At 44.3% G+C, this 20,850-nt stretch overlaps 1 protein-coding gene across 1 annotated transcript in view; it reads left to right on the top strand.

The window, feature by feature from the left end:
* LOC143934463 (uncharacterized) overlaps positions 1-20,850 on the top strand; it is a 58,898-nt gene that overhangs the window by 1,277 nt on the left and 36,771 nt on the right. The window lies entirely within an intron of this gene.

Genomic DNA, 20,850 nt, shown 5'->3' with positions numbered 1-20,850 from the left:
ATTTTTCTTAATTTTAATTTTATTTGTATTTTTCCACATACTTAAACACAGACCAAGCTGCCCATCAAAAATGACAGTGGTTGGGACAAGTTATTACTGCCAGAGGTCTATGAGCAGTGGCAGCATTGTAACCCATTTGAATAAAAAGTCATCACTGTAAGCACCTCTGGCAGTTTTATCATTCTTTTACTGCCATGCATTCAAAAAAATATTTTTTAGGCAAGATTTGGTTAAACTCACAAACATTTTATATAAAAGCAATAACACTGGAGAATAAAATAGTGGTAGTTACAAATATTTATGTTACATGATATTAATGCAACAGCAACTCGAGCATAGTATAGACAGTTCTCTTTAATCACTTTCAGACCGGACTATTTTGCTGGCTTAAGACCAGACCACTTTTTGCGATTTGGCACTGCGTCGTTTTAACTGACAATTGCGCGGTCCTGCGACGTGGTTCCCAAAGAAAATTGACGTCCTTTTTTCCCCACAAATAGAGTTTCCTTTTGGTGGTATTTGATCACCCCTGCGGTTTTTATTTTTGCCGATATAAACAAAAAAAGACCAAAAATTTTGAAAAAAAAAACACATTTTTTTTTACCTTTTGCTATAATAAATATCCCCCAAAAATATATAAAAACATTTTTTTTCCTCAGTTTAGTCCGATACATATTCTTCTACATATTTTTGGTAAAAAAAAATCGCAATAAGCAATTATTGATTGGTTTGTGCAAAATTTATAGCGTTTACAATATAGGGGATAGTTTTATGGCATTTTTATTAATAATTTTTTTTTTACTAGTAATGGCGGCGATCACCGATTTTTATTGTGACTGTGACATTATGGTGGACACATCGGACATTTTTGACACATTTTTGGGACCATTGTCATTTATACAGCAATCAGTGCTATACAAATGCACTGATTCCTGTGTAAATGACACTGGCAGTGAAGGGGTTAAGTGTGTCCTAGGGACGTGTTACTAACTGTGGGGGGCTGGGCTGTGTGTTAGTGTACACTGATCTCTGCTCCAATCACAGGGAACAGAAATCAATGTCACTTGTTGCTAGGCAGAACGGGGAGATGCTGTTTATATCGGCATCTCCCCGTTCAGCCTCCCTGTGAGATGATCGCGGGTATCCCCGCAGCGATCGAGTCCACGGGACCCGTGACTGGACTCACAGGGGTCCCAACCGGCATGCGCGCGTGCCGCCTGCGGTGCGAACGCGATGGCAGGGGCGGCAATTTCAACTGGACTTACCTGTACGCCAGTTTGCCTGCCCGTGCCATTCTGCCGACGTACATCATCGTGCGCCGGGTGGGAACTGGTTAATGAGTCTATTTGACCCCTGATATCTTACCTGCCTTCCACTGAAGCTAATTGAGCACAGTTGCACTCCACTTACTCCTTCCTTGGCTGCAATGACTAAAGACTGAATGACTAGAGGCGATTCAGTTTGCATTGTGCGCTATACAAGTATTTTATTCATTCATTCATTCAAAGAAAGTGACAGCCAGAAATGAAAGTGACATAACAGATGTTTCTTCAGTGTTCAGTCTAGATAGGAGAGATCAGAGAACTGATGTTTACTGGTTTCCATTCCGTCTATCCAGCCACACCCACCATGGGGTTTCTAGGCCCGTAAGTGGGACAGCAAAGCTTATGAATTTGGCTTGGGGGGGGGGGGGGGGTGCCACGGAAGCTCTGCTGCTGTACATCACTGGCAGTGAAAAGTTTGAGCGCCTTTTAACGCCAGCTGTTTGAATTCTGATCAACTTATATCTGCTTGGCCGTAGACCCACCTGAAAAATTAAAAAAGTAAATCTTTCAATTAGTTTGGATAGTGGGGAAGGTTAAGACCTCCCACTGAGTTTTTATTTATGTCTGTGTCTCTTCTGGGGATTTACCCCTCTATTTGTCCTGGTAACCATTATCACTGAGAAAGTTATGCCCCATACACACGATGAGATTATCGGACGAATGATCGTCCGTTTTTTATTGCATGCTAATCTCAGATCGAATCTGATGAGTTTACTAAAGTCACGAAAATTCCCGCACGACAGAAAAAAAATTCGGAAGTGATGTCATGTGTTGTAATGCATTTGTATTGCATTTTCAAACGATAGCTGTACTGATTAAACGAAAATCGTACGATCTGGCATCGTACGAAAAAAATTTCCGTGCATGTCCGATAGAATAATATCGGATAAACTGTCCTAATCGGCTCTCGAAAGCTCTGTACTAACGATCCGATTATCGTACGATCGCTTCGAAAGCGGTATTTTCCGTACGATTTTCGGATCGTGTGTACGGGGCATTAAGAGAAACCCATAATTTGAAGTTGCCATCAGAACAAGAGGTAAGGGTAAGTCTCGTGATAGGAAAACTTGTTCCAGTGACAGCCGTCTAAAAGGGGAATCCCTCTCACTCTAAGAAGATTTCCCCTTTTTTGTTGTGTCGCTGGGATAAATTGCAAAGAATATCACAACAGTGGTTTATCCATTGCCTATTATATCCAAAACAAAAAAGAGGAAGTTTTGCCTTTACATACATTTTAGCATGTTATTGTCCTTCTAGATGAACTTTGTTAACCACTTTGTGTGTGATGACTTAAAAGATATATTGCAGTGATACTATTCTATTTTATGAGAATGTTAAAGCGGTAAGGTAAAGCCATAATGTGCTAGTATGCATCGCATACTAGCACATTATATGAAACTTATCTGAAAACGAAGCATTCCAGAGATGTAATGTCATCACGTGAGTCCTCTTTCATCTTCACCCGTCTTGCTTCTGGGTATGCAGACTCTGGCTCTGTGACTGGCCGAAGCCACAATGACGTCACTTCCACGCATGCGTGCAGGAGACGCTATTCACGCCACAGGGCTCCGAAGGAATGGCACGGGTGGCCGTTCCCTCAGAACGCATGTGCCGGTGTTGTCACCAGCTGCATGTACAGTAAATATCTTCTAAACGGTGCACATTTAGAAGATATTTACACTACTTATAGGTAGGCCTTATTATAGGCTTACCTATAGGTAAAATTTAATGTTGGAAGTTTACTTCCACTTTAATTAATTTCCTACTTCTCAGACCCCACTGTCAAACTTACAAGATAATTTATGCATACTGACACTGCTAGTTTTGGTCTGGGCATATACGTTTCAACGTTTCAAAGGAGAGAGATGCTTTTTACTTTTCAAAAACAAATTTTGATAGCAGACAATCAGTTCATTTAAGGTAACACAGCCACATCTTATTAGCTATACTCGGTGAACATTTATTTTGCTAAATAGTCTCTATGCCTTTGGTAAATCAACCCCTGTGTACCCTCGATGTGCATGTATGGGAAATCCCAAGTGACGTTGTCTTTGATGTCATAAAAAAAAACCACAGCAACACTCAGTCACCAATATACAGGCAAAGTTAAGTGTATATGCCCATGGGACTTTTAAGAGTGGTGCTGAATAAAATGATTCAACAAGATATTAAAAATGTACAAAATGCATTACAAAATACATGAAAAACACATATACCGTATACCGTATAACGCGCACCCCAAGTTTAGAAGGGAATTTTAAGGAAAAAAACTTTTAGGAGGGAAGTTTAAGGGGAAAAAAAAGCTTACATTTATATGCCCATCAGTGTCATCTGCAGCCTTGTCCACCATTGCAGCCTTGTACACCATTGCAGCCTTATGCAGTCTTGTCCACCATTGCAGTCTTGTCCCCCATTGCAGCCTTGTCTATTTATTTATTTTTTTGCTATTTGTTTTTTCATTTTTTTAAAATGCCGCCGCCGAGATACAGAGCCAGATGTGTATCTCTGCGGCGTGCGGTAGTTCTCGGCGGGCCTTCGGCTCTTCTCGCCAGCTTTCGGCCGCCGGGAAGAGCCGTAAACTGCAGAGAGTGGCCGAAGGCGGCTGAAAGCTGCAGAGAAGAGCCGAAGGCGGGCGAAAGTTGCCGAGAACGGCCGAAGATGGCCGAAAGCCGCCGATAATGGCCGAAGGTGGCCGAAAGTCGCCTTGAAGAGCCGAAGGCGGCTGAAAGCCGCCCAGAGGCTCAGAATTTCGGGGGATTGGCGTATAACACGCACCCACGATTTTCCCCTGCTTTTAAGGGGAAAAAAGTGCGTGTTATACGCCGATAAATACGGTAATTCAATTTTTGGTTGTATTATCGATATCAACAAATCGGCCACGTACAGTGCCTTGAAAAAGTATTTATTCCTGTTGAAACTTTCCACATTTTGTCAGGTTACATCCAAAAACATAAATGTATTTTATTGGGATTTTATGTGATAGACCAAGACAAAGTGGCATATAATTGTGAAGTGGAAGGAAAATGATAAATGGTTTTCAAAATGTTTTACAAATAAATATATAGCACCCTGGAGTTTGGTCAGGGATGCTAGGCCTGGAGATTGGGCTTATCCCAGGGGCATCTGGTTGCTAGGCTGTGTGAGTGCCTATCCAGAAGTAAGAGATAAGCACAGGGCTGGGACTGTGGCTTGCAGTTCAACCAGAAGTGACGGTCCTGCTAATCAGAGAACCTATCAGTGGTCGGAGGTAGAAGGGAAGCTGTTGCCACAAAGGGACCAACCACCTTATTACCAGGGACCACCGTGAGTAACTGAAGCAAGTAACGGAGCAGCATTCTCACCAAACGGGCACAGTGGAGAATCAGGAAACTGCAGGCGATGATCAAGACAGGGACCCAACCAGTGGAGGTGACACTTGCAGAGCAGCCTTGTGATTGAAGCCAGGGACCGAGCCGGTCAGCAGGGGTAAAGCTTGAGAAGTATCTGGAGTGCCAAGCTGGGGCTCAGCAGGGAAGCGTGGGTGAGGCTTGAGGGAGATACCACTGCAAACATTGGAAAAGCTCAAGGGATTCAGAGTCAGTGGATCAGAGGGTCTAGTGAGAGACTGGGAGTGGCAGTGGAGCTGAAGGAACTGTTACGTTTGAGTTAGGAACTGTTAAAGACTGTTGCCATAGGAGACAGCATTCCTTCATGTGCAGACGTGGTGCCTTGCTGGGGCCTTTTCCTGCATAGCTGTCCTCCTATTGAAGTCTCTGAGTCTTCCAAATGAACTTGCAACTACTTAAGGGTGTCCTGGCCCTAACCCTATTTTCCCCAAAAATATAAAAAAGACTGTTAAGAGAAATAATAGGATTTTTATAACAGCTGACCTGTAAAGTCCTTTTCTTGGACTACATCATACAGCCTTAAGTAATTACTTAATGGGTTATAGGCCACCTTTAGGTGATGGATACTGGTATACCCAATCCAGGAAGTTCACTCCCTATATAACACCTCCTCCTTCCAGAAGCACATCAGTTTTTGTAGCAAAGCAATATACTTAAATCCCAAAAAAGAGGGGAGGGACCTCTGTGTCCCATGATGTACTCCAAGAAAAGGACGTTTCTTCAGAATGTGGGTTTCAATAGCCAAGCCATTAAATTTAGAGACTGTAAGGTAGGATGGAATATCGTTCCCTGTGAGAGCAGATCTGGCCGTAGTGGAAGGGACCATGGGCCCGCCACTGCCATCTTTACGATTTCTGCATACCATGACCTTCTGGGCCATGCTGATGCCACCAGAATTACCAGCTTTCTTTCCAGCTTGATCATGCAAAGAAGTCGAGGCAGCAACTTATTAGGGGAGGAATGCATATATCAGTGAGAACTGATTCCACGGGGTCACCACCGCATCCGTTCTGCATGCGAGTGGATCCCTTGTTCTGGCCACAAGGTTGACTAACTTCATGTTGAATCTGGATGCTAGAAGATCTACGTCCGGAGTCCCCCATCTTTAGCAAACAGCTCAAAAAATGTCAGGGTGAAGAGAGCATTCCTGTCGGAATAACTGCTGGCGTCTCTAGGATATTGATAGGCAAGGTTCTTTTGGCTCTTAACCACTGTCCCTGGACAATTGTCTTTTCTGGTCTAATGTGCCACTTATCAGAACCCTCCTCCCCTCCGGTGTCACAATTGGAATCTTTCAGGGGGGAGGGGGGTGCAGATACCTGTCTAAGACAGGTATTTGCACCCACTTCCGGGCATAAACTCCCACGGGAGTCTATGCTTCTTCCAGGCCCGCCACGCTGTCTGCTGGGACACACACAGGTCCCAGAGACAGCGCGGACCATTCCCATTGCGCTACGTGACTCGTGCATGTGCAGTAGGGAACTGGGAAGTGAAGCCGCAACGCTTAGACACACACCCACAAACCACCAGCCCCTGTGTCTCTCTGTTACGTACAGAGCGTCTCCACGCAGGGCTGTAGTACTAGCCTGGGGGCGAGCACGACTCCTTACCACCACACCAACGGCTCCAGACACAGTGAGAAGCACCAGGAAGTACTACAGGAAGTGAAGATTTTGAAGAGGGACCAGTGACAATTGGAGAGGAATAGAAGGAACAGATAAACCTGGCATTCTCTGGCTTTTTAAGAAAGTGCCTGTTTGCTGCCTGTCATTCAGAGAAGGAGATCCCCACAAGCTAATCTCCCCACACATGCTTTTGGATTATAGAGCAGAGATATGAATAAAAGTGTTTGTTTACCATTAGCTGCATAGTATGTGATGAAAGTCTCAATCGTATCATCTATGAGTCTTTGTACAAGACAAACTTGGAGTATTTCTGGAAACGGGACCCCTAAGGGAAGACGTAGGAATTTTGGTACACCTAAAAGAGTGACTACTCCCTTAGGCTGGTTTTATTAATGGTGTCTGGTGAGTTTAACCCCCTATGGGGTATGAGTGAAGCACTCCCATTTTATGGTGGAAGAAACGTCAACAGCACTTTGATCACCTTGCAACGTTGATTAAATCACTACAATCACCCTATCTGCACATTAAGGACTCTCTTTTTAGAACCCATACACAATTATTTATGAAATGATCATGGACTTTATATAGAGCACTGTTTTAATACGGATATTCTCAGACTTATATTGATGAATTGTTTGTATTACTTGTTTATATAATTACTATACTTTTTAAACGGCTGCTATTATCGTTTGGACTGCTAGGTCATAATATACCTGGCAGATTTTATTCAGTTTGTTTTTGGTTCTATCGGTATCTCATATGCAGGTATATATATAAGTACATATATTGATATATATATATATATATATATATATATATAATTTTTTTTGAATCTGTGGTTTAGTCCTTGTTTGGCGCTGAGTGGTGTATTATAGGCCATTTTTGAAATATACCTGGTGTTGAGATTTTTATTAAAAAATATCCCAAGCTTTGAACAACTTTCGGAGCAGTGTTCAATCCATCATCCGAAAATGGAAAGGCACAACTGACGGGCCGGGCAAGGAGAGCATTCATCAGAGAAGCAGCCAAGAGGTCCATGGTAACTCTGGAGGAGCTGCAGAGATCCACAGCTCAGTTAGGAGAATCTGTCAACAGGACAACTATTAGTTGTGCACTCCACAAATCTGGCCTTTATGGAAGAGTGGCAAGAAGAAAGCCATTGTTGAAAGAAACCCATAAAAAGTTCAGTTTGCAGTTGGTCAGAAGTCATGTGGGGGACACAGCAAACATGTGGAAGAAGGTGCTCTGGTCAGATTAAACCAAAATTTTAAGTTTTGGCCTAAAAGCCAAACGCTATAAATGGCGGAAAACTAACACTACACATCACCCTGAACACACCATCCCCACCATGAAGCATGGTGGTGGCAGCATCATGTTGTGGGGTTGGTTTTCTTTATCAGAGACAGGGAAGCTGGTCAGAGTTCATAAGAAGATGGATGGAGCCAAATACAGGGAAATCTTAGAAGAAAACCTGTTAGAGTCTGCAAAAGACTTGAGACTGAGGAGGAGGTTCACCTTCCAACAGAACAACGACCCTAAACATACAGCCAGAGCTACAATAGAATGGTTAATTCAAAGCATATATGTGTTAGCCCTTGTACACACGGTCGGAGATTCCGACGGAATGTTTCCTATCGGACCATTTTGTCGGATATTCCGACGGTGTGTGGTCTGCATCGGACTGTTTCCGTTGGAATATCCGACGGACCAACTTTTCCAACTTGCTGGTAAAATTTTCCGACAAAATGCTCCGATCGGACATACTCCGATCATGTGTAGCCTACTGCGACGGACAAAGTGCCAAGCATGCTCAGATCAAATTCCTAGACCAAAGCTATTGGCTACTAGCCTGAACGTAGTCCCATGGTAACGAAATAACGTCATCACATTATGTACAATCGGATTTTCCGACAACTGAGTCCGACCGTGTGTATGCAACATCACTTCCGGACCTCTTCCGGAAATTAATTAATTGGTTGCCGGAACCTCCTACCGTGTGTACAGGGGCTTAGAATGACCCGGTCAAAGTCCAGACCTAAATCCAATTGAGGATCTGCGACTGCTTACAGACACTCTCCATCCAATCTGACAGAGCTTGAGCTATTTTGCAAAGAAGAATGGGCACAAATGTCACTCTCTAGATGTTCAAAGCTGGTAGACACATCTTCAAAAAGACGAAAGGTGATTCTACAAAATATTGACTCTGGGCTGAATACAAATGCACACTTTTCAGATATTCATTAGTAAAAAAAATGTAAAACACTTTATCATTCCACTTCACAAATATATACCACTTTGTGTTGGTCTATCTAATAAAATACCAATAAAATACATTTATGTCTTTGGTTGTAACATGACAAAATGTCGAAAATTTCAAGGGGTGTGAATACTTTTCCCACTGTATATACAACATATAACATTATTGCTGGAACATATATGTTTCAATTCATATAGGCTGTAATCGCTATATGTTTCATGGGGCAACCCCCAATTATTCAGGAGACAGCCAAATTGAATTTTGTGAGTATCTGTGTATTTGATATCATTGCATTGGGATAGTTTGTAAGCAGCCATATTAGATTAGGGCAGAACTGGTCTAATTCTACAGTACCTTGCATGCATCTGCAGCAACAAATCACTGCAATAATTGAAAATAAAACATTTGAATAAAAAATGTAATTGGATCTCCAGGTGACATCTTTTTTAAAGTGGTCCTAAAGGTATTCTCTGAACTAAGGTAAAAAACCTTCTGTGTGCAGTAGATTCCTAATGCTCCATACACATGATCGGATTTTCCGACAACAAATGTTGGATGCGAGCCTGTTGGCGGAAAGTCCGACCGTGTGTATGCTCCATCAAACATTTGTTGGCGGACTTTCCTCAAATTTTCTCAAATTTTATGCCAACAAATTTTTGTTGATGGACTTTCCGATTGTGTGTACACAAGTCCATCGCACAAAGGTCCACACATGCTCGGAATCAAGTACAAGCCGGAAGCGCTCGGTCTTGTAAAACTAGCATTCGTAATGGAGATATCACGTACGCCTTGTACGTCACTATGTTCGTAATTGTTGGCCAACATTTGCGTGGCTGCGTGTATGTAAGACAAGTTGGAGCCAACATCCTTCGAACAAAAATCCACGGTTTTGTTGTCGGAAAGTCCGATCATGTGTACGGGGCATTACACTTACCTGAGCACATATCTCGATCTAGTGCTGTGCTAAAGAGTAGCAGCTCTCTTGGTTCTCTCCCTCCTCACTGGAGATCAAGGCAGCAATGGAAGCCATTTGCTTCTGCTGTTGTAAATCAAAGCCAGTGAGAAGGGAGAGGATGGCGGTGGAGGCTTGCTATGGGGCACTCAGAGAGGGGGATGGGAGCAAGAAGGGTTGGTGGTTAAACCCAGAAGAAGAGGATTGGTGCTGCACTGTGCAAAACTATTGCACAAAGCAGGTACGTATGACATTTATTATTATTGAAAAAAAAGTTTTCCTTTATGCCGCGTACACACGGGCGGACTGTATGGCGTACTTAGTCCGTCGAAACACATTTCAGCGGACAATCCGCTCGTGTGTGGGCTTCAGCGGACTTTTTCAGCGTGCAGTCCGGAGTACTAAGTATTTCGGTTTTTTCGAAATTCTGTCCGTCGTACTTTGGTTTCAGCGGACAATACGGTCGTCAGTATGCTAGTTCGACGGACTAAGAATGGCGCATGCCCAGAAAGGATTTACACGGCGGAAGGGTGCTTTGCTGTGTATTGGACTTCCTATTTCTAGTCCCGTCGTACGTGCTGTACACGTCATCGCGCAAGCTTTCGACGGACTGTTTGTGTATCCGTGTGTGGTCAAGTCCGTTCAGTGGAAAGTACGACGGACTGTCCGTCGGATTGTATGACGGACTAAGTACGCCATACAATCCGCTCGTGTGTACGCGGCATTAGAAGCACTTTAATCTCAATCTATTGTAAGGGATCTTCCCGGGGTAGGGTGAGTTTGGACACAGTTCACAGCAGACTTGGAATTTATAAAGCAGACCTTGGCGTTTATTCGTGGTACAAACAGTCCAACAAACAAAATATACAGCAACACCGTGCTTCTTGTGTATAACAGGAACAAAATAATAACAAACAAAACAACCTAGCCCGGCTGGGCGCTTACTAACAGGTTCTTCTCACCTATCTGACACTTATAAACACAGCGTCTTTCGCCTGGATATCGCAGGGTGGGTTTTAGCTCCAGCAGTGGCTGTGCTTGCAGCCTCCTCCAACACACAGACTGTTCATTTCCCTGGCTGAGAGCGAACACCTGCAGGCCCGCAGAGCCTTTACCTTCCCAGGCTAATTAGGATCAAAGCTCACCTGATCCAAAACCCAGAACTGGATCGAGGGATGGGGGGTGTGGAATGACAGGTCCCTCTACCAAACCTACCTGCCATTCCATATAAACCCAGGCCCGGCAAGATTAAATAACAACTCAGCAGCATATTGCTGCTGAGAAACTGATCCATCCTGGACTTACCATCTCACACTGTGTAGCAACCTAGGTGAGATGTACACCCCCTCAACCACTTCTCCAGTGACATGTCTACATATCCCCCCCCTCTTTTCCAGACCGGAGGGCTGAGCCTTTTGTCCCCACAGACAACTCACCCTCGACAATGCGTCAGCATTTGCCTGTAATTTCCCTGGCCTGTGTTCCACAGTGAAATTAAAGTTTTGTAAGGACAGAAACCATCTAGTCACTCTTGCATTTCTCTCCTTGTTTAACTTCATCCATGTTAGGGGGGCATGGTCTGTCACCAACTTGAATTTCCTGCCTAGCAAGTAATACTTTAAAGATTCTAGGGCCCACTTCACTGCCAAACATTCTCGCTCCACAATGGCATAATTTTTCTCGGCCGGGGTTAGTTTTCTACTCAAGTACGTCACCGGATGCTCCTCACCATTCACTACTTGTGAGAGTACTGCACCTAAGCCTGTGTTAGAGGCATCTGTCTGGACCAGAAATTCTCGCCTGAAATTGGGGGTAACTAACACAGGTGGTTGGCACAAGGCAGACTTAAGGCTTTGGAAAGCCTTCTCGGCCTCTGGGGTCCACGTGACCATTGCTGTCTTTCCGCCCTTTGTCAAGTCAGTTAGTGGAGCAGCAACTGAGGCAAAGTTCGGCACAAATCTACGGTAATAACCCGTAATACCCAGGAAAGCTCTAACCTGTTTCCTTGTCAGGGGTCTAGGCCAATTCTGTATTGCCTCAATTTTATTTAGCTGTGGCTTAATCAATCCTCTCCCAACAATGTAGCCCAGATATTTGGCCTCTTCTAGGGCTAGAGCACACTTCTCGGCATTTATGGTCAACCCTGCATCACTTATGGTATCCAACACGGCCTGTACCTTACAGAGGTGACTTTCCCAATCAGGGCTAAAAATGACCACATCATCGAGGTAGGCGGCTGAGTAATCCCGATGTGGTCGCAGAATCAAGTCCATCAACCTCTGGAAAGTTGCAGGCGCTCCATGTAACCCGAATGGCATCACTACATACTGGAATAGCCCATCAGGGGTGGAGAATGCAGTTTTCTCTTTAGCCTCGCCCGAAAGTGGAATCTGCCAGTAGCCCTTTGTGAGATTGAGGGTGGTTATGTACCTGGCGTTACCTAACTTCTCAATCAACTCATCTACCCTGGGCATAGGATAAGCATCGAACTTGGAGATCTCATTCAACTTTCTGAAATCGTTACAGAACCTCCAAGTTCCATTGGGCTTTGGGATTAGCACAATCGGGCTGGACCATTCACTCTGTGACACCTCAATTACCCCCAGATCAAGCATACGTTTTACCTCGGCAGATACGGCTTCCCTACGTGCCTCCGGTATCCTATAGGGCTTTAGGTTTACTCTGCTTCTAGGCTCAGTTTCAATGTGATGATGGATGAGGTGGGTACACCCTGGGAGGTCAGAGAACTTGTTTTTGTTTTTCTGTAAAAATTCCAGAGCCTCCTGTTTCTGTGACACTGATAGAGCATCACCTACCTTGACTGGAGGGATTGGTGGTGACAAATTATTAACAGTATTTGTCGCCACCAAGGATTCCCTGTCTTTCCAGGGCTTGATCAAGTTTATGTGATAAACTTGGAAAGGCTTCCTTCTACCTGGTTGGTGCACCTTGTAGTTCACCTCACTGATCTTTTCAACAATTTCATAAGGACCTTGCCACTTCGCTAAGAATTTACTCTCAACAGTGGGGACTAGTATAAGGACCCTATCGCCTGGGTTGAATGTCCTGATTCTTGCGGACCGGTTGTAAATTCTACTTTGGGCCTCTTGAGCTCTCTGGAGGTGTTCCCTTACCAGGGGCATTACAGTGGCTATACGGTCCTGCATTTGTGCTACATGCTCAATAACACTCTTGTATGGGGTGGACTCACTCTCCCATGTCTCTTTTGCAATGTCCAGTAGACCCCTAGGGTGACGACCATAGACCAACTCGAATGGTGAGAACCCTGTGGACGCTTGGGGCACTTCCCTAATAGCAAACATGAGGTAGGGTAATAAATGATCCCAGTCACGACCATCTTTTCCCACCACTTTCTTCAACATATGTTTCAAAGTTTTATTAAATCTCTCCACCAATCCGTCCGTCTGGGGGTGGTATACAGAGGTACGGATGTGTGAGACTTTAAATAGTTTGCATAATTCCTTCATCAGTTTTGACATAAATGGCGTACCTTGGTCAGTTAGGATTTCTTTGGGGATCCCAGTCCTAGAGAACATATAAAACAACTCACGTGCAATTGTTTTAGATGCAGTGTTTCTTAAGGGTACAGCCTCAGGATAGCGGGTCGCATAATCTATGACTACCAAAATATACTGGTGTCCTCTAGCTGACTTTACAACGGGACCCACTAAATCCATGGCAATACGCTCAAAAGGCACCTCTATAATAGGGAGCGAAACCAAAGGACTGCGAAAATGTGACACTGGGGCACTAACCTGACATGTGGGGCACGACTCACAGTATTTTTTAATGTCATCATATATCGCCGGCCAAAAAAACCTCTGGAGAACCCTCTCTCGCGTTTTGTCAGTCCCCAAGTGTCCCCCAAGAACATGGTTATGTGCCATGTCAAGCACCTGACGCCGGTACGGCTTAGGTACCAGAAGCTGTTCCACAATCTCATCCTTAATCTTATTGACTCTATAGAAAAGATCATTAGTCACCGAAAAATGTGGAAATCTTTTTTCAGCCTCTGGTTCCTGAGGTACCCCATTCATAACAGCAACCTGCTCTCTCGCATTTTTGAGAGTGGGGTCCTGTAATTGTGCAGCGCCAAAATTATCCCTAGACACCTCTAAGTCTAGTATATTTTGCTCAGTGGGAGGAGCCTCCTCCTCCCCAGCCAGGACCTGCAAAGGAGAACAATCATTTTCATCCTGCACACTTCTATCATTCACAGGGGACAAAGCAACCCCCTTAGAGGTATCCCCACTCCTTTTGGGGATTTTCCTTTTTTCCCAGAGAGCCCAGAATAATGGAAAATCGCGCCCCAATATTACATTATGCATGAGGTTTTTCACCACACCCACTTCATATTGTACGGTGCCTTGTTCAGTCCCGACTTTAGCCAGCACTATAGGGTACACTTTTGTATCACCATGTATGCACACAACACTCATATGCTTTTTAGACTCTAAGTCCCCAGCCACCAGGCTAGCATGCACCAAGGTTACGAGGCTTCCCGAGTCCATTAACGCCTCAACGGGAAGGTCATTGATGGTAATATTGCAGATTTGCGGTTCAGTCTCTAGTCCAGGAACTGCAGCACAAGATGGTTCCGCAAACAGCGACTGACGCCGGCTAGCGTCACACTCCATGGGTTCAGTGGTAAGAGGGCAATGGGCAGACACGTGTCCCGCCTCATGGCATCTCCAACACTGGATAGGGCCTGGTCTCTTTGGCAAGGAGTCCTTTTCAGAGCCCCTTAGCCACCCGGGACCATCACCAGTCTTTTGTCCCTGAGACACCACTTGAGCCCTTTTCCCTCCATCAGCACCCCTCCACACTCCCCCAATAGATGGAAGTCTCTTACCAGCTGACGGCACAGATCTGGCGCTCCGGGGAGGTGAAGATGCTGCAGGAACATCACGGAGGTAGTCCTCAGTCGCCTGGAACCTCTCCACAAGGTTGACAAGTTCATTTGCATTCTTAGGATCACCTTGTCCCACCCAGCGTTGCAGGTCAGTAGGAAGCGCTCGGAGGTAGCGATCCATCACGACCTTCTCTAGGATTTGTGCAGGAGTAGAAGTGTCTGGCTCCAACCACTTTCTTGCCAAATGGATTAGGTCATACATCTGGGACCTCGCTGATTTGTCCAGACTGTAGCTCCAGTTGCGTACCCTCCGGGCACGGACTGCAGTAGTAACTCCTAGTCGGGCAAGTACCTCCTCTTTTAGCCGAGTATAGTCCTTAACCTCTTGCTCACTGAGGTCATAGTAGGCCTTTTGAGGTTCACCTGTTAAATAGGGCGCAATTACCTCTGCCCACTCAACGGCTGGTAACTTCTCTCGCTCAGCCACGCGCTCAAATACTGTTAGATAGGCCTCAACATCGTCCTCAGCAGTCATCTTTTGCAGCGCTTTCTGCACAGTCCTTCTCCCAAAAAAAATCTCTGGAGCGGCTCCCATCACTGTGGGTGGATTAGCAACCACCGGCGCCTCTCGATTTACTATCAGGTGCTCGATAAGTTGTTGTTGGCTTTGGCGCAAAGCTTGCAACTCTTCCTTATGCATCTGCTGTTGTGCCGCCATGGACTGTTCATGTCGTCTATTGGCCTCTGTCTGAGCCTGCTGTTGTTGCAAACTCACTTGCATAAACTGCTTCAGCATCTCCTCCATGTTGCTGGACTGTTCTTGGAGTGTAGTTGCAGCTTTCACCCAGGACATAAGCAGCTGTAGCCAAGTCTGTCCACACCGTTGCCCCTAGCAACCGTGTTGCCCGAATTCTCCACCAATTGTAAGGGATCTTCCCGGGGTAGGGTGAGTTTGGACACAGTTCACAGCAGACTTGGAATTTATAAAGCAGACCTTGGCGTTTATTCGTGGTACAAACAGTCCAACAAACAAAATATACAGCAACACCGTGCTTCTTGTGTATAACAGGAACAAAATAATAACAAACAAAACAACCTAGCCCGGCTGGGCGCTTACTAACAGGTTCTTCTCACCTATCTGACACTTATAAACACAGCGTCTTTCGCCTGGATATCGCAGGGTGGGTTTTAGCTCCAGCAGTGGCTGTGCTTGCAGCTTCCTCCAACACACAGACGGTTCATTTCCCTGGCTGAGAGCGAACACCTGCAGGCCCGCAGAGCCTTTACCTTCCCAGGCTAATTAGGATCAAAGCTCACCTGATCCAAAACCCAGAACTGGATCGAGGGATGGGGGGTGTGGAATGACAGGTCCCTCTACCAAACCTACCTGCCATTCCATATAAACCCAGGCCCGGCAAGATTAAATAACAACTCAGCAGCATATTGCTGCTGAGAAACTGATCCATCCTGGACTTACCATCTCACACTGTGTAGCAACCTAGGTGAGATGTACACCCCCTCAACCACTTCTCCAGTGACATGTCTACACTATGTTTCTTCTCACCTTCCTTTTTTACTGGGGCTCTAATGCCACATACACACGACCTGACTTTTCGGCTAGGTCCAATGGTTTTTGAACGTGATTGGACTAGAATAAGGAAGTTCATAGCCAGTAGCCAATAGCTGCCCTAGCGTAGTTTTTTGTCCGTCGGACTAGCATACACAGGAATGGATTTCTCGATAGGAACTGGTTCTGGCAAAGGTTTGATGAATCCCACACACGATTGAATTGTCTGGCGGATTCGTTCCATCGGACCTTTGCTGTTGAAAAGTCCAGTGGTGTGTATGTGGCATTAGTCTTCCCATAGTTGTGAGCATAGGGGTGCACAGCCTATTGCATTAGGGTGTAAACCCCAAAACTCAAACACATATGATCTTCTCTGCAGCCTCAGTTACACTGGACAGTGAATGAATGGGAAATGCCATGTGCTGAGCGGCTTCCTGGTCATTTACACACTGAAACCAGTTTACTATGCTTCAATTATGCTTGAACACAGTGAGTGAGTGCGTTCACCGTGTTCATTTAAAAAAGGAAGAGGCCGGTAAATGACATATTGATTGGCCCCTTCCCCACTCTCCATCCTGAAACATGTGGGGGTGCAACATGGGGGAAAACCTGAGCAGTAGGGGGAATCGCCACCGCAAAGAGTGATTAGGGTGTGCCCAGGCACAACTGGCGGACCCCCTGCACACGCCTATGGTTGTGAGACAATAGTCACAAAATCTTGATAGTTATATAAGGATCAAATAGCATCTTTGCAGACACCTCCTGATCCACCCTCTTTAGGAGAAAAAGTACATTGTATGAAATAGATTTTTATGTATGATTACACTTAAAGAGGAACTGCAGTCTGCTCACATAATTTGTAATAAAAACATCTTAGCCATGCTGAAGCTTCCCTCCAACCACTTTGCTTATTATTTTATATATACTGGGATTCTGTACTTGCCAAATATGCTGCAGAAATCTCCCTCCACTAAGTCTGGCTGCCGCCATTTTAACTGTGGGCAGCTGATGCCTGCTGCCTGTTCACTCCCTGGATTTACACAGACACACAGAGGCACGCCTCCAGCTCTGCAGCTTTCATTGACTCTCATATAACTCACCCCCCCTTCTCACGAGAGAGCTGTGCATGATGTCATAAGCCTAGGCTAATGACCAGACAAGAAACAGGAAGTGGGCTGTATAAGGTATTTACTGGCAGAAAAAAAAATGTTTTACTATCCAAAGTTAAAACAACAAGGTCATAAGATTTAATAGATGGAAAGATGAAAAAAATGACTGAAGTTCTGCTTTAAATTGTCAAAATAACTTTGTGTGTTTATCAGTGATAGAACTGTCCAAAACCCAACGTGTGTCTATGACGTGCTTTACTGGCAGCAGGCTGGGTACATCCAACCAAACAAATCCTTCAATATACCTCCAAGTACATTTCACCAGCAACAGGAAAACCACAACAGATTCTATAACCGATATATTTAAGTTGTTTTCAAACTGCAGATGGTGATATATATACAGTTTAGATTCTATAACTGATATATTTAGGTATTTTTAAGTTGTGAGTGATATGACTTAGACCTTGTACACACGGTCGGACATTCCGACAACAAAATCCGTCAGATTTTGTCCGAAACTGGTGTTGCATACACACGGTCGGACAATGTTGTTGTTCGTAAGATGATGACGTAATTCAGTTACAACAGGACTACATTCAGGCTAGTAGCCAATAGCTTTGGTCTCGAAATTTGATCTGAGCATGCGTGGCACTTTGTCTGATCGGAATTCTCTACACACGACCGAACAAAGTCCGATCGGATCATGTTGTCAAAAAATTTTATAGCCCAACTCTCAAACTTTGTCCGTCAAATATTCCGACGGAAACAGTCCGATGGAGCCCACACACGGTAGGATTATCCGTCAACACGGTCCGATCGGACATTTTCCGTCGGAATATCCGACCGTGTGTACAAGGGCTTAGAGATTCTAAACCTGATATATTTAAAGCGGGTTCAGCCGTGATTTTTTTTTATTTTTTTTAAAGTCAACAGCTACAAACACTGTAGCTGCTGACTTTTAAAAAGGAGACTCACCTGTTCAGCGAACCAGCAATGTCAGCCGCCCGAGGCCGATCCGTCCATCGGATCCGTTGCCGGTGCCGCCATCTTAACGAAGGGAAACAGGCAGTGGAGCCTTGCGGCTTCACTGCCCATTTCCTACTGCACATGCGCGAGTCACACAGCGTTTTGTGAATGGCCCCGTTGTTTTCTGGGACACACACATGTCCCAGAAGACAACGGGGCAGCTTGCTGAAGAGGAGGAAGTGCCGCAGAATAGGAAGAGGCAGATTAGGAAGACAGGGGTTTCTGGTAAGTAAAACTTTTTTTGTTTTCAAATGTTTTTTTTTTTTTTTTAGGGTGGCCCTCCACTTTAACCACCAAAGCTAGTAAAATGACTTACAGTATTACTAAACTCAGGAGCCGGCATTTACTATATCTGGTCTCCCACAGAACATGGAAATGCAATGATTTTAGTAAATATAAACTGCTAAATACCTTTACTCATTAGCATTATATAGCATTCTTGTGACTTGAACCCCTAGCAACCTCTGGAGGAACCCTGGTTGAGAAACCCTGCCCTAGACGGTGGAGTCACAACCCTGGGTGGTGTTGAATTTTTTGAATGTCTGATCACCAGCATTTGCAAATGCATCAACATTTCATCTAAGATCCTATTGTGATTTTACTTTGATGTCCCATGCATATGGACTTACCACCACATCGTTATCACTTGTTGAGCCTTTATCTTTGTGGACTGATTATTTTGTCACATAGTGTCATTTGTTTGATCCCTTATCCCTGTGGACTTATCACTTTATTATATTGTGATTCTTTCCAACGTGGATTGACTACTATGTCTGCGTGTTCTAAACACTACCACATATATGTGCACTTTATTTAGTATTTCACTTGTATGCATTTATTCTGCACCAGTTGTACATTAATGTGTCATTAAGATTATTATTTTTGCCCATATTTGTTTTCCTTTCATGCACAGGTTTGCACTTTCATTTTGATTAATTTACTCTTTAGGAGTGTATATTCACCTTCCTGGAATCATTCCCAAGTTTTATTCATTTCTAGCACTACACATTCGTTCACATACACTTTTCACAATTAGTCTTAGCCCTTGTACACACGGTTGGACATTCTGACAACCAAATCCGTTGGATTTTGTCCGACGGATTTTGTCCGAAACTGTTGCATACACATGGTCAGACAAAGTTGTCAGAAAATCCAATTGTACATAACGTGATGACGTTATTTCGTTACGACGGGACTACGTTCAAGCTAGTAGCCAATAAATTTGGTCTAGGAATTTGATCTGAGCATGCGTGGCACTTTGTCCGTTGGAGTAGGCTACACATGATCGGAGTATGTACGATCGGAGCATTTTGTCAGAAAATTTTACGGACAAGTTGGAAAACTTGGTCCATCGGATACTCCGGCGGAAACAGTCCGATGCAGACCACACACAGTTTATCAGGATTACACAGTTTATACAGGATTATGAGACAAAACGGTCTGATAGGAAACATTCCGTCGGAATCTCTGACCGTGTGTACAAGGGCTTATTGTTGCGTTGGCAGCTCATTTTCATATGCGGCGCAGTAATTTATTCACATACACATAGTAAGCATAGATGTTAGGAGGGGGAAAGGGTTTTAAAGTGTTACTAAACCCACAACAGCACAATCAGTCTGTATGTGCAGTAAAGCATGCTTGTTATACTCACTGTGGAACCTAAAGGGTTAATCTTCTGCATTATGTAAAAATGCTGTTTGAGTCTGTCTTCTCTGATCCTCCCCTTCTTTCACTGTCCCCAATCCATCTCCTGATGTACATAGCCTTGGGGCACTCTGCACATGCTCAGTTTGTTGTGTATTGCTAGAGTTTTTTTCTTGGAAGGGTGCATGTGTTCAGCATAGGGCCAATCAACACTGTCCAGACAGAGGGTCGGGGGTCATGAAGCCTCAAAGGACAGTCAGGGCAGAAAGCAAACTCCTCCTACAAGCTTTAACCGGAGACACTGATAGAAGTCATAAGATTGTTATACACTGCTGATGAGAAAAGGTATTTAGCAGTTTATATTTACTAAAATAATGATATTTCCATGTTCTGTGTACTGTGGGAGACCAGATATAGAGAATGCAGGGTCCTGGGTTTGGTAACACTTTAGGAATAGTTAAAGTGGAAGTAAACTCTCCCACTCTGATGCTTCTTTTTATTTAGTCCATTATAATAAGTAATTATCAAACTATAGCCACTGTAATCCAGCCCAAATCGCATATTATTTACTGTTTAAAGAAACTTTAAAAAAATTCCAGGGGCTAGGCAGCGCCATCTTAAGTATTGTTTTCTGTCCACAGTAGAGTGTATTTCCGCCCTTACATTGAGCACTTCCTGTACTGTTAACCAAGCCTCCCTCTCAATCCGTTTCTATGGCAACCCTGCTTCCCTGTTCATAACTGACTTGTTTTATTTCATAGTATTTACTATTTGCTGATTATCTAGTGTTTGTCTGTGTGAGTCCTATCAGCTTCAGCTGATAAGACTGCAGTAATGCTGTCCCATTCCCTGCTTTACACTGCATGTGATGTCACATGGTCACATGGGGTGTAGGAGGAAGCTCTGAGTGATTATCCAGCCTTCTGGGATATCAGTGGCATGCCTTAGGAAGTCCTAATAACAGATAGATAAGCACATAGAGAGTGTGCCGTAAATCAGGGGAGATCTGGGCATGCTCAGTGATGTCATTCTAAAGAACAAAAATAATTACAATACTAAGCAAGGAAGGAGATATCTACAAGCAGT

Source organism: Lithobates pipiens, unplaced genomic scaffold, assembly GCF_037356315.1.
Source record: "Lithobates pipiens isolate NorthernLeopardFrog02 unplaced genomic scaffold, aLitPip1_a1.2 Scaffold_27, whole genome shotgun sequence".
Lineage (NCBI taxonomy): Eukaryota > Metazoa > Chordata > Amphibia > Anura > Ranidae > Lithobates > Lithobates pipiens.
This window is presented reverse-complemented; position numbering and strand designations above follow the sequence as displayed.